General features: G+C 48.1%; 1 long non-coding RNA gene across 1 annotated transcript; it reads right to left on the bottom strand.

The window, feature by feature from the left end:
• Positions 1 to 9,362: 9,362 nt before the first annotated feature.
• On the bottom strand, positions 9,363 to 11,322 carry LOC134479649 (uncharacterized). Its single transcript, XR_010053192.1, has 3 exons — positions 11,243 to 11,322; positions 10,569 to 10,626; positions 9,363 to 9,455 (listed from the first exon to the last, which is right to left on the bottom strand). It is a non-coding gene; the product is annotated as an uncharacterized LOC134479649 (long non-coding RNA).
• Between the last annotated feature and the right edge of the window lie 433 nt (positions 11,323 to 11,755).

Here is an 11,755-nt window from a genome sequence, read left to right as displayed (position 1 = left end):
GACATGAGAAAACGGAGCCTTAGATGTAAATAACTGTTCAAGCTTATATGATGGCAAGTGATCCCTTAGCACTTAGCTCAGACCCTCCTGATCTGGTTCTATACCCGTGCCTAATTACTAATCTACATTGCTTCAGATTGCCTTCTAGGATTTAGAGACAGATAACATGATAGAGAAAGAGGTAGATAGATAGATAGATAGATAGATAGATAGATAGATAGATAGATAGATAGACAGACAGACAGATAGATGATAGATAGATAGATGGGTGGATGGATGGATAGATAGATAGATAGATAGATAGATAGATAGATAGATAGTGGATGGATGGGTGGATAGATAGATAGATAGATAGATACATAGGTAAATAAATGTATAGATGACAGAATGATGGATACATATATGCATATAAGCATTCGGATATAGATACATAGATAAAATGGACTAGAATGAGTTTTCTCATCTCTGAGTTACACTTCCTTGCAGAACAGTCTTGCTATCCCAAAGATCCCCTCTGACTCTAAACTCACCCCTTTATCTCAGGAGAAAAAGACTCATCACATGACACTCCCTGCCCTCATCCATTCTCTGACCTTTCTCTTGCCCCAGAGGTTGATCTCTGTGGGCTATCTCTTCTGCCCTGGGCTCCGATGTCCTCTAGCTCCCAGCTGGGTGCAGCAAAGGGAAACTGTACCCCAGAGCACAGGGTGGGGCATGCCTTCTTGCCTGTAGTCTCTGAGTCCTTCCACAGCCCTATATCCTACCCTAGAATACTCCCAGGGTTCTCCAAGCATCCCCACAGGAGGCCGAATTCTTTATTGTTAGTTGCAGGGCCACTTCTTGTTTGACCCTTAACCTTCACAATAACAGTCATCCCTCCTCTTTATTTGGGCCCACTCTGCCCACGCTCTAAAGAGGCTCCCACAGTACACTACACGGGAAAGAGGATTGTTTTTGTCAGACCTTATGCATGCACACAGATGCCAACTATCGAGAGGACACATGCCCAGAAGTTACAGCGGTTAGCTCTAGGCAAGATTCCAGGGGCTTGGTTTTAATTTCTTTGGAAATTTCTGTATTTTTTGTCATAGTCATGAGCTTGACTTTGTCCTAATGTTCTTGTTTTAATACATGCTGATCCCTTAGTGAGAAGGCAGCTAAGGACACAGTTTGGGGCGGTGGTTCTTCTCCCTTTCTTTGGATGCACCTCAGAAATAGAGACTAGAGGGTCTTTGCAAAGACCCTCCCCAACCAGCCAACACAGCAGAGCCATGCCTTTGTTTGGTATCTTCTATGCCCCAGAAATGGCCCTACAAAGCAGGAGGCCCCCTGCCAGGGCCCTTACTCTCTAGCATCTTTGTTCCAGGGTATGGGTCCCATCCAGTCCTCTCATCCTCAGTTCACTCTCATCTGTGAGAGGAGTCAAGGAAAGCTTGAGGCTATCTGGGCTACCCAGGCTGCCTGAGCTAAGTAAAAGCCAGGCCAAGATCATCTGACAAGAGAGACAAATGTCCCTCCAGACAATGCCAGTCCTCCAGAAGCATCATCTGTCCATAGAGTTCACTCCCAGAGATACATTTTTCCCATAAGAGTCTAGAAGGACACTCCAAAGTGAAGCTTTAATGGAGGAACGCATTCCCCTGGGTTAGGGCAGTCTGCTGACTGTGACCATCTTAACAAGAATGAAGAGAGTCTGTGGAGACACCAATGTCACTCCCTTCGGCTAGCAAACCAGTGAAGCCATGGATCGCAACAAATTGGAATTTCCCAGGAATTTTTGGAATTTTCTGTGACGGGTAAAGGAAAAGACAGGAAGGGAGCCTGGTGCCAACCCAAGGAGGAACTTGTCTCCTGGAAAGAGAGTTCACACAGTTCTGACATCTGTCAAGACAGAGGCCTGAGCAATGGTGATGGCCAGGTACGCATAGCTGTGAAGACCTCTTGCCCTCTGCTTAAACATGAACCTCTTTCAGGACACTCAAGATAGGGCTGCCAGGGTTCAACGGACTTCTTTATTCCTCTTCCCAGTGTGACCGAATTGAATAAATTCCCCTACTCTGCTTCTCTTTAGTAATCGTGTCTTAAACGGTAGGTGACAGAAGGTGGCTTGTTAGGGTCCAGGCTCTCATCCTAACTCTGATAAGAAGACGGACTTCAACTTGCTGCTGCACATCTGCGTAAAATCATTCAGGCCACTTTCCCATCTCAACAGCGATGGCTGGGGAGTCGGGCCCATCTACCAAAGACCTAGCCACACCAGAGGGAGGAGGACCCTGTCACTCAAGTATGAAGTCAGGCCAACCTTCCCACTCCCTAAAATCATTCAATGGCTGTAATCACCAACTCTACAAAGGGATAAGTTGTCCAAGAAGCCGAGAGGTTGGAAGTCCCTTGCTCTCTCTCGGAGTTGAACAGGGTGATGTTTGTGAGTTCCTAAACCTCTCTGGGCTTTGGTTAGCAGTAGGAACGGTCGGATTAGATGGATAAATTTCCCTCTATGTCCAATCTTGTTATGAATCCCTCACGTCTTCCTCACCTCACCCCCAGTACTTGCCCTTCCAAAGACACATCAAGACGAAGACCAGGAGTTAGCTCAGCTCAGTCCTGGTATTCTGGGAAGTGTCATAAGCCTGCTTCTTACATGGGGTCTTTCGTGGCCAGCTGTGTTAGGGACTGAGAATATACCTCCTCCCAGGTCAGCTGAAGGTTCAAGCGGTTCAAGTGGGGATAAAGGGCCTGCCCTGTCTCTGCCAGTTGAGTGGCTCAGCCCTGCATCGTGGATTAGCCCAGGCTCCTCACTGGCTCTCCGGTTTCAAAACAAAACAAAACTTTGAAAGAAAGCTGCATTCAGTGGAAAATCCCCAGGCAAAGAGGCCCCTGGGAGCTTTTGGGGAGTGCCATCTGTCAAGGTTTAGCTCCACACAACCTGAGACCAAAACAGCCTTTTAACGTCAAAAGCAATCATGGTAATAGCACCTTGTGTTTTGACTGCGCTTCTGAGCTTTCTAAGGTCCTCATCTGGGCTCAATTCAGCCCCGTGCAACTTTCTGAAACAGACAGAACAAGGGAACTTCAGATAACCCAGCGGTGCTCCAGGGGTGAGGGGTGGAAGGTCCACGGTAGGGAGAGATGACATTGTGCTGAGTGTGTTCTGTAGCACCAGAGTGGCTCCCGCTGCATGCTAGACTCAGTTCCTGGAGCACAACCAGCTAGTTCTCCAGCATTCTGGGTAAAAGCCACAGACGAGCATGCTTTAGTGATGTGTAGACATGCTCTGGGGGCGGGCAGCGTGTATTATGCTGCATCCACAGAATCTGGAGATCTGGAAAATTACCCGCAGCAGGCTCCTTGCAGCCCTGGGGCACAGGCTCTCAGGCAGAGGGACAATCTGTGAATAGAAGCCGCAGGAAAGTAGAATTTCTTTCTTGCCCCTATCCCAAACCAACTGTAGATAGTCCGAGTCCCTGTGCTGGTTGGCAGTGTTAGGGACACAGGATGCTTCTCGGCTCTGGGTCCTCTGTGGTGTTACCCAGGAAGAAAACTCGAAGCTGACCTCCGGCTGATTGAGGATAGGCCTTAGGATTGGCATCAGCCCAACTGGAATAAAACATTACACAGAGAGAGCTGGGCAGTGATGCGGGTACAGATAAAGATTCAGCAGCCTCAGAAGTACCCTGAAGCCATGGTGGCCTTTAGGGTTACCCATGTTCAAACCCTTATGTTCACACACAGACGACTGACTAACCCTGGGAAGGGTTGTGATCTTGGATTCATAGACCCCACCCCCACCCCAGGAACAACATTGAGAGCTGCAAGCCGGCAGCTACAGAGCCAGCCTTCCGGCCCTGAAAGGTGATCCAGAGGTCCAGGCCCAGTGTCTGTCTGCAAAGTTTGTACCCTCCAAAAAGCATGTGGGCAGAAGTTCTAACCCACAGGACCCCAGAATATGATCTTATTAGAAACTGGGGTTCTTTTGCAGATGCAGTTAAGTGAGCGTGAAGCCATCAAGATGTGCCTGTAACACCCTCTGACCAGTATCCCTATAAGAGTGGAAAATCTGCACAGCCACTCACACAAAGGGACAATAACATGAAGCCACAGCGATAAAACAGTCACCCGCAAACCAAGGAGAGAGGCCTTGGACAGCTCATCTCCTCAGCAGTCCTTAGCACAGCCCCGATTGCTGGCTCCCAGCCTCGTAGACTGTAGGGTAATACATGTCTGTCATGTATGCCCCAGTGTTGTGAGGCCTTGCTAGGAACCCCCAGCAAATTGCTCCAGGGACACTGCCTAGGAAGGTGCACAGGTCAACATGGTCACTACCGTGTGATTTCCAAGTGGACAGAAAAAGGAGGGAAGAGAAAACAGGATCTTCCTGTAAGCGTCCAGAAGTCTCCATCCATGTGATAATGCAGTCATGTGAGAGGAGATTTAGCAGCTGTGGGCGACCATGTGCCCATGTAAAAACTCTATTACTATAGGCTGGGATCGTGGATAAAGCCATGCGAGCCACTCCAAGGAGACCACCATGAAAATGAACTTCTCTTAGAATCCCTTGTCAAGAGGACCCTTAGGAAGGACAATACACAACCTGTGGTAAACATGGAAGAAATTCGTTCTCACTCTGACTTGCAGCTGGGCAGGCTTCCTGTGAGAAGTGACTCAGGAGGACTGTGCCAAAGGACAGAGGTGACATTCCCCAAGGGTACCTGAGGGAGAGAACTTCCGGAGAGAAGACCGTATCTCAGTGTGTGGCATACCAAGCGGCATACCTCCTTTTTCTCATGAGCTAGTTTTCTCACAGAATATGGGGTCAGGGATTGAGTGTGGCCGCTGCTGAGTTCCCTGTTCAAGGTCCCACCAGGAGTCAAAGATGAGATACACACTGCCTTTCTAATTCCAAGTTGAAGGCCCTGCTTTGGGCCCAGGTATGAAACGGCCCCTGTGGCCCTTGCAGTCCATGAGTTTGCTGAGCAAACATACAAAAAATGTCAAGAGATGCTGGCCCGTCCCTGTGTGTGCACAACGCCGGGGACACATTTGCTCATGAGCTCCCATCTTGGCTCTCCACAGAAACCCCAAGATGTCACGAGCTGCTCTAGCTCATGCCAATGTCACTCCGGGTATGAAGGACACTTTACCTGCTTCCCAAATCAGTAAATAAAAGGTCCAGTCAGCAGAGACGGGAAAGGGATCACACCGTCCATATCTGACCATCTCCTGACTCCTTGGCCTAAGCCAAGCTCTACCAAGGGTCTGGGGTGGGGATAGGCACCTGTGGCTAATTTTGTGAGTGTCTGGCCCATTTAGACCACTCTGTGGTAAGGGATCTCCAAGTCTTCCACCATGCTTGGACTGAGAAACACAGCTCTGTTCTCATAAAGTTCTGTTTCCTCTGTTACCCCATACTGGGGACCAAAAGACAGCACAAAGGCAGACTGAAGCTTGGTAATGTAAGTGCTGTGTCTCCTGTTGAATGGGGAGAGTTAAGGAGCTGACAGACAAAGGCCCACGATGGGCTGGACAGATGCTCTAAGCAAGGACCCAGGAAAGAACATAGTCTGGTCAGAGCACACACATCACCACAAAGGTCAGGAGGCTCCCACAGTTCACAGCCATGATGGAACCAGAGCTCCTCCTTCTTCAGTTTTCTCATTAGGAGGAGTCTTATGCGCCTGTGTGCAGTGACGCCTGGTGTTTGTGTGTGCCTGCTCTGGCCCAGGAAGGAGCTGGTGCCAAGTCTTAGCCTCTGCCTCCCATGGCCTGCGTGTCTTAGGAAAATGGTTTAATCTTTTTCAGTCCCAACTTCCTCATATGAAAATAGAGGTTCGGTTGTATTTCTCTTAGAGTGTCTGCAAGGTGGAAATGAAATCATGGGTGTAGCCATCATACCTGGCCTCCGGAAATAGCAACGGCTTAAGTATACATTGCTTGCTGGATCCACATCACTCTGGCCCCATACGCAAGCACCGTACAGCACACGAGGCCAGATACCTTTCCTCAGATGTGTGTCTGACACTGCAGAAGTCTGGGTCCTCAGTGTTGGCATTTGATCCAAGATTCCATATAAGAGCCAAGGTGGCCATTCGGATCCTGTTTCCAGAAGAGGCATGGGAGCCTTGGTGGGAGGTCAGGGGGAGAAGGCAGTCCCAGGAGGGGGCTACAGGGTAGGGGGTGTAAATAAGAAGGGAAGACAGGAGGGAAGGGGCAGGAGATGGGGACAAGCTCTATCAGTATACACTAAGGAGTTTGATGGCCAGCACCCAGGCCATGCTGGACCACATGTGCCTGTACACTCACTCACACTGGGGAAGCAGAAATGGGAATCCCTGGGGCTTGCTGACCAAACAGACTAGTCTAATTAGCAAGATCCGGCCAGGTTCAATGAAAGCTTGCATCAAAAATAAAGTAAGGTGAGATGGAGAAATACAGCTGATAATGACCACACACACACTCTTTCTCTCTCTCTCTCTCTCACACACACACATACACACACTCACACACACATGTACATACATACTCATACACATGTACACACACAAACACACATGTACACACATATACACATGAGTACACACTCTTACACATGTGTACACACGAACATACACACGTACACACATACACACTCACACACACACACACATGTACACACACACAAAGAAGAGGAGGAGGAGAAGAAAAGGAAAAGAAATAGAAGAAAAAGAGGAGGAGGGAGAGGTTGAGGAGGAAGGAAAAGAAAGGAAAGGGAGAGAGAAGAGAGTAGGAGAAGCAAGGAGGAAACCACACACTTTCTTGAGTCTTCTCACCATCTCCCACTGAACCCACTTTTGGATAAGCCTGCTCTGGCCTCCTCGGCTCCCTGGCTCTTCTCTGGTCTTTTCCAGAGCATCTAGCTGCCCTGTTTGTAGAAGATGTAAGGTTTTTAGACCAGTGTTTCAGGACCCATCAGCCTGCTTCTCTGCAGAAAGACCACAGACAGATAGATCCCTTAGCTGGAGAGAAGGTGGAGCCTGTCCATGCAGGTGACCCCAGCCAGCTACCTAGTATCTCTGAACACTCTACTCACCTCTTCTATAAAATAAGGAGAGCCTGCTCCCCGCCTCATTGGGTGAGCTGCTGAAATCCCCTCTGAGCCACACTGCACTACACAAACCCCAGCCATCATGTTCACAGAGCTTCTCACAGCTTTGCGGGGCCCAGGAGATCTGGAAGTGGAAACTCCATAGACAGGAAGCATTCTTACCCAGATACCCCCCAAATATCAGAAGTCCTTAGGAATGGTAAGCAACTGGAGGCTGAGCTTGCAAATGCTTCCAAAGCACAGAATATGGATTTCAACACAACCGGTCTATTTCTTGATTCTCCTTTCACTCACTGGTTGTTCTCGGAAAATGCTATCGGGTGGCTTTCGGAGTGATCATCAGGGAAGAAATAATTTATGAGTGACTGCCTTGCCTCTTAAAGCAGCTGTTGGAAACACAACCAAACAGTACATGTTTTTCTGTGCTCATAAAACCAAGAACTGCAGAGCTGTTTTTACTCAAACGTTTCTAAAACAAATCACTCTCTGTGGTGGAAAGTGTTGCCCCCCAAGGAGACAGACTTCCAGGGAAAAAAATATGGGTGAATGAAAACAGAGCCTGAGACAGAAGTCCTTGTTGATGAAGGTGAAGGTTCGGGGCTGCCGGCTGCTTCCGCCATGGGGCTACCACCTGGCTTGTATAGTGGGAACAACTGTTAGAATTCAGCTGCGCCTGAGGTAACTGAGCATCTTCACTTACTGCTCCCCTCTTCTAAGTCTCAGTTTGCCCATCAGGAAAATGGGAGAGCTTCTAGAAAGTTTACGTGCATGAAACCATGTACCGAAAGTTCTTGTGATGTTTCAAGTACACAGTCATGCATCGCTGTCTGAGAGGAACACGCTCTAACTGTCCCCACCCTCACCCCTGGGGATCAAAAAACGGGCAGATGTTTAGGTCCCTGATGAAAGATTAGTGGCTATGAAGACAGATCAGTGGGTATGAGCACTTGCTTCACAAGTGTGTAACTTCTCGGCACCCACATAAAAAGCTGGGTGTGGCCATGCACATCTGTGACCTCAGTGCTGTGGGAAGGGAAATAGGATCACTGAGTCTAGCTGGCTGTCCACCTCGCTCCATGCTCCGCGAGACACCTTGTCTCAAGGACATAAGGTTGATCATGATAAAGCAGGCCACACAGCAGGCTCCTCTTCCCTCAGCACATGTTCATGCGGGTGCATACACCACACACACACACACACACACACACACACACACACACACACACACACATGCATAAGCACAGCATTTGCACACGACCTGTGAGAATCCTTCAGTGCACACACACATGCTCACACACATGCATGCACTGACAAAGACACACATGTGTACACATATATATACAAACATGAACACACACATGCATACACACACAGACACACATACATACACACAAAAAACACACAAATAAGCACATACACATGCACATGCAGAGAGACACACACAAACATGCACACACAGAGACATACACAGAGACACACATGAGCCCACACATGCGCACACATATACTTGCACACAGAGACATACACACATGTGTGCACACACTGTGAACATCTAGACACAGACACACATACATCTACACAGACACACACAAATAAGCATGCACACACAGAGATATTCACACATGTGCAAACACATAAACACACACAGATACACACACAGATACACATTAACACACAAACACACATGCACACATTTTAAAAACCAAGACCAATGTTTTTTAAAACCTGAGATTTTTAAAGTCTCTTGTTCTGACAGCTAAAAGAAGAAAAGTTGTGTTTAGAAAGAGAAATTATTTCATTCTTTGATGTTCTCTATTGTTTAAAATAACACTGTTAAGTATAAAAGACAGGGCGGAGACCACTGCACATATGTTGGTCGCTAGCTCCCGTGTCTGTGAAGTGATCGGTGCAGGAGAGGGGAGCGGGAGGTAGAAGTGAGCAGGGAAAATGAGACCTGGACTCAATTTTCATACTTGTTTTGGTTTGGTTTTCTAATTTGCTTTTTACATTTTTATTAATTGCATGTATGTTTGTGTGCAAGTGGGTGTTGTGTATGCATGTCCTTGCGTGCGCACATGCACGTGTGGGGTGTGTGTGTGTGTGTGTGTGTGTGTGTATGCCCAAGCATGCGTGCATGAGCATACATGTGTCACAGCCTGCATGTGGAAATTAGAAAACAAACCAACAACAGTCAGTTCCCTCCTTCCACCATGTAGATTCTGAGGATCAGAGAACGATCGTCAGGCTTCATAGAAATCACCTTTACCTACCGAGCCACAGAGCTGACCCAACCTTCAGTTTTATTATTTTCATGTGTATTAAAAAATATTTGGCTTGCCTAGCAAGCGCAAGGCCCTAGGTTCGGTCCCCAGCTCTGAAAAAAAAGAAAAGAAAAAAAATATTTGAAACAAGTTAGATAAAATATTAACAGTAGCTCAAAGTGACAGGAGGTTTGTTAAATTATTTGTGCCGTTTTCTTCTTTTTTTTTTTTCCTATTTTGTCAACTTTAACATTTTCAATCAAATGAATTATCTATCATCAGAGCAATGTCTGTCACACTGAGAATTTGGGGGTGTGTATCCTGTGGCTGTGTGCGTGCACGTGTGTGTGTGTGTGTGTGTGTGTGTGTGTGTGTGTGTGCATGTATGTGTGTGTGCATGTGTGCATGTGCATGCATGTGTGTGTATCTGTCTGTGTGCATACACATGCTCTCACATGTGCGTGCTTTACGTGTTTACACACACGAGCAGAGCTGTTCTTCAGAGCACACTATATAACCCATCTCTACTTAAGGCTTGCTAGGATGTCAAAGTGGCAGCCCCGGGGCATGAAACGAGATCTCCTGAGCAGAAAGGAAAGTGTTCCCCCTTCTAGAGGCAGGCACCTATGGCCTTGATCCCAATCAGCTTTGAAGGAGGTTGCCCCTTGTTTGGGCCAGCGTGGTCCTGGAGTGTGTGAGCTATTGTCTTTAGTTCTCTCTCCCCCAGTCACTGATGCCTGCCTTCATTTTGTCTACTGGACACCTCTATGAAAGTGAAAAGAAATGGAGTGAATCGGCTAGGTGACTGGCGCTGTACTGTCTCATCTGTCTGCTGGACTATCTCACCCTCCTGCATTAGCCCGCTTCCTGTTGCCGCAGCAAAACCCCTGTGAGGAAAAACTTAAAGGGTGGGAAGGTCTGTTTGAGATCCTGTTTTCAGAGATTTTACTCCATGGCCACTTGAAACTTTGAAATTGTGGTGGGTGCAAGTGGATGGCACGGTGAGAGCAACTGATAGAGGGACACCGTTCTCTGTCTGTGGCAAACACAGAGAAAGAGTCCAGGATTTCCACATCCCCTTCCGGTGCATCCTCCCAGCAACTAAAGCCCTCCCAGCTACAGCCCCACATCTCGAAGTCTCTACCACCCCCCAAGCAGGGCTGTAGGCTGGAGACCAAACTCTTAACATGCCTTCAAGGAGGATTGGGAACCTCAACTCATATCACCTGACTTTTCTGTTTCTCGGGTTTTTTGGATTTTTCCGTTACGAAGGTCCATGCCAGTCTAAAAATACCAAAAAGAAACATTTCAGATGTACTCGGTAAGTTTCAAAGTGCCATTCTGAGTAGCAAGACCATCCCTACCCCTACCATGCTCCACCTGGGATGAGGATCCTCCTGTGCAGGGCGACCACACTGTATGTCCTGATTGCCCATAAACCACGGGGTAGCCATTTCCATAATCATGGCCACCAGCACAGTATCCCCACGCTCATTCACAGGGCTGGGTGGCACTTAATGGTGGGCATACAGAAGGCACACGGGGCGACAAGGGAGGGTAGACAGCCAGGTTGATTCTCTTTAAAGTATTCCCGGGGGTACCTCCTGCCCTGTGGTGTCAACAGAGGCACTCCTGGACTAGTAAGGAGAAAGAGGAGACCGGTCTAGACAGGCGCAGGCGCAGAGGAAGCTAAAGCGAGCCAGACAACTGCTGAGATGGGTAATTGAGATACAGTCTAAAGGTCACACCGGGAATCCAGGTGCTTGGGAGTTGGGGGGCATGAGGGTCAGGAGTGTAGGGCCAACCTCAGCTACATGAGGCTCTGTCTCAAAACAGACACAGAAGCAAACAGAAAGTGCTCAGGACATCAGAGATGTCCACACGCCCAATCTGGTAATACCTTGAGGCCTGTGATTGTTCAGTAGTAACCACCCACCAGGCATGGTTCCGGCACTGGGCAGAAAGTCTGCGTCATTACCATGACGCAAGAAACTGGAGCTGCAGTTGGGTTTGTTACGCATTCAGGGGAGTGGGGCCCAGCAGGAGGAGGTGGGTCATTAGGGAACATCCATGAAAGCATCCTGGCTTAAAACACTCTCACCTGACAAACAAAAACATCGGTACCCAGAGGTTGAGAAGCATGTTCCCGTCATCCAGCTGGGTAGCGCCTCTCATCTTTACTCTGTCGTGGCCAGAGCACAGAGGCTGTAACTTCCGGCCCATTTCCCGTTCTTCCTTCTCTTAAGCCTCCTGAATTCCCTCCCACCTTTCCTGGAAAAGAACTGTTAGTCTCAGATGAGAGACAAACCATGCTTGTTGTCCCCAAAAGATTTAATTTCTAATACGGAATGGGTTAGCATAAATTACAACGGACATTATAAGTGACAATATAAAGTCACCGAAACAGCCCCAG

The sequence above is a fragment of the Rattus norvegicus genome, chromosome 7 (genome assembly GCF_036323735.1).
Source record: "Rattus norvegicus strain BN/NHsdMcwi chromosome 7, GRCr8, whole genome shotgun sequence".
NCBI lineage: Eukaryota > Metazoa > Chordata > Mammalia > Rodentia > Muridae > Rattus > Rattus norvegicus.
Note: the sequence above shows the minus strand (reverse complement) of the source record. Positions and strands in the feature narration are given on the sequence as shown.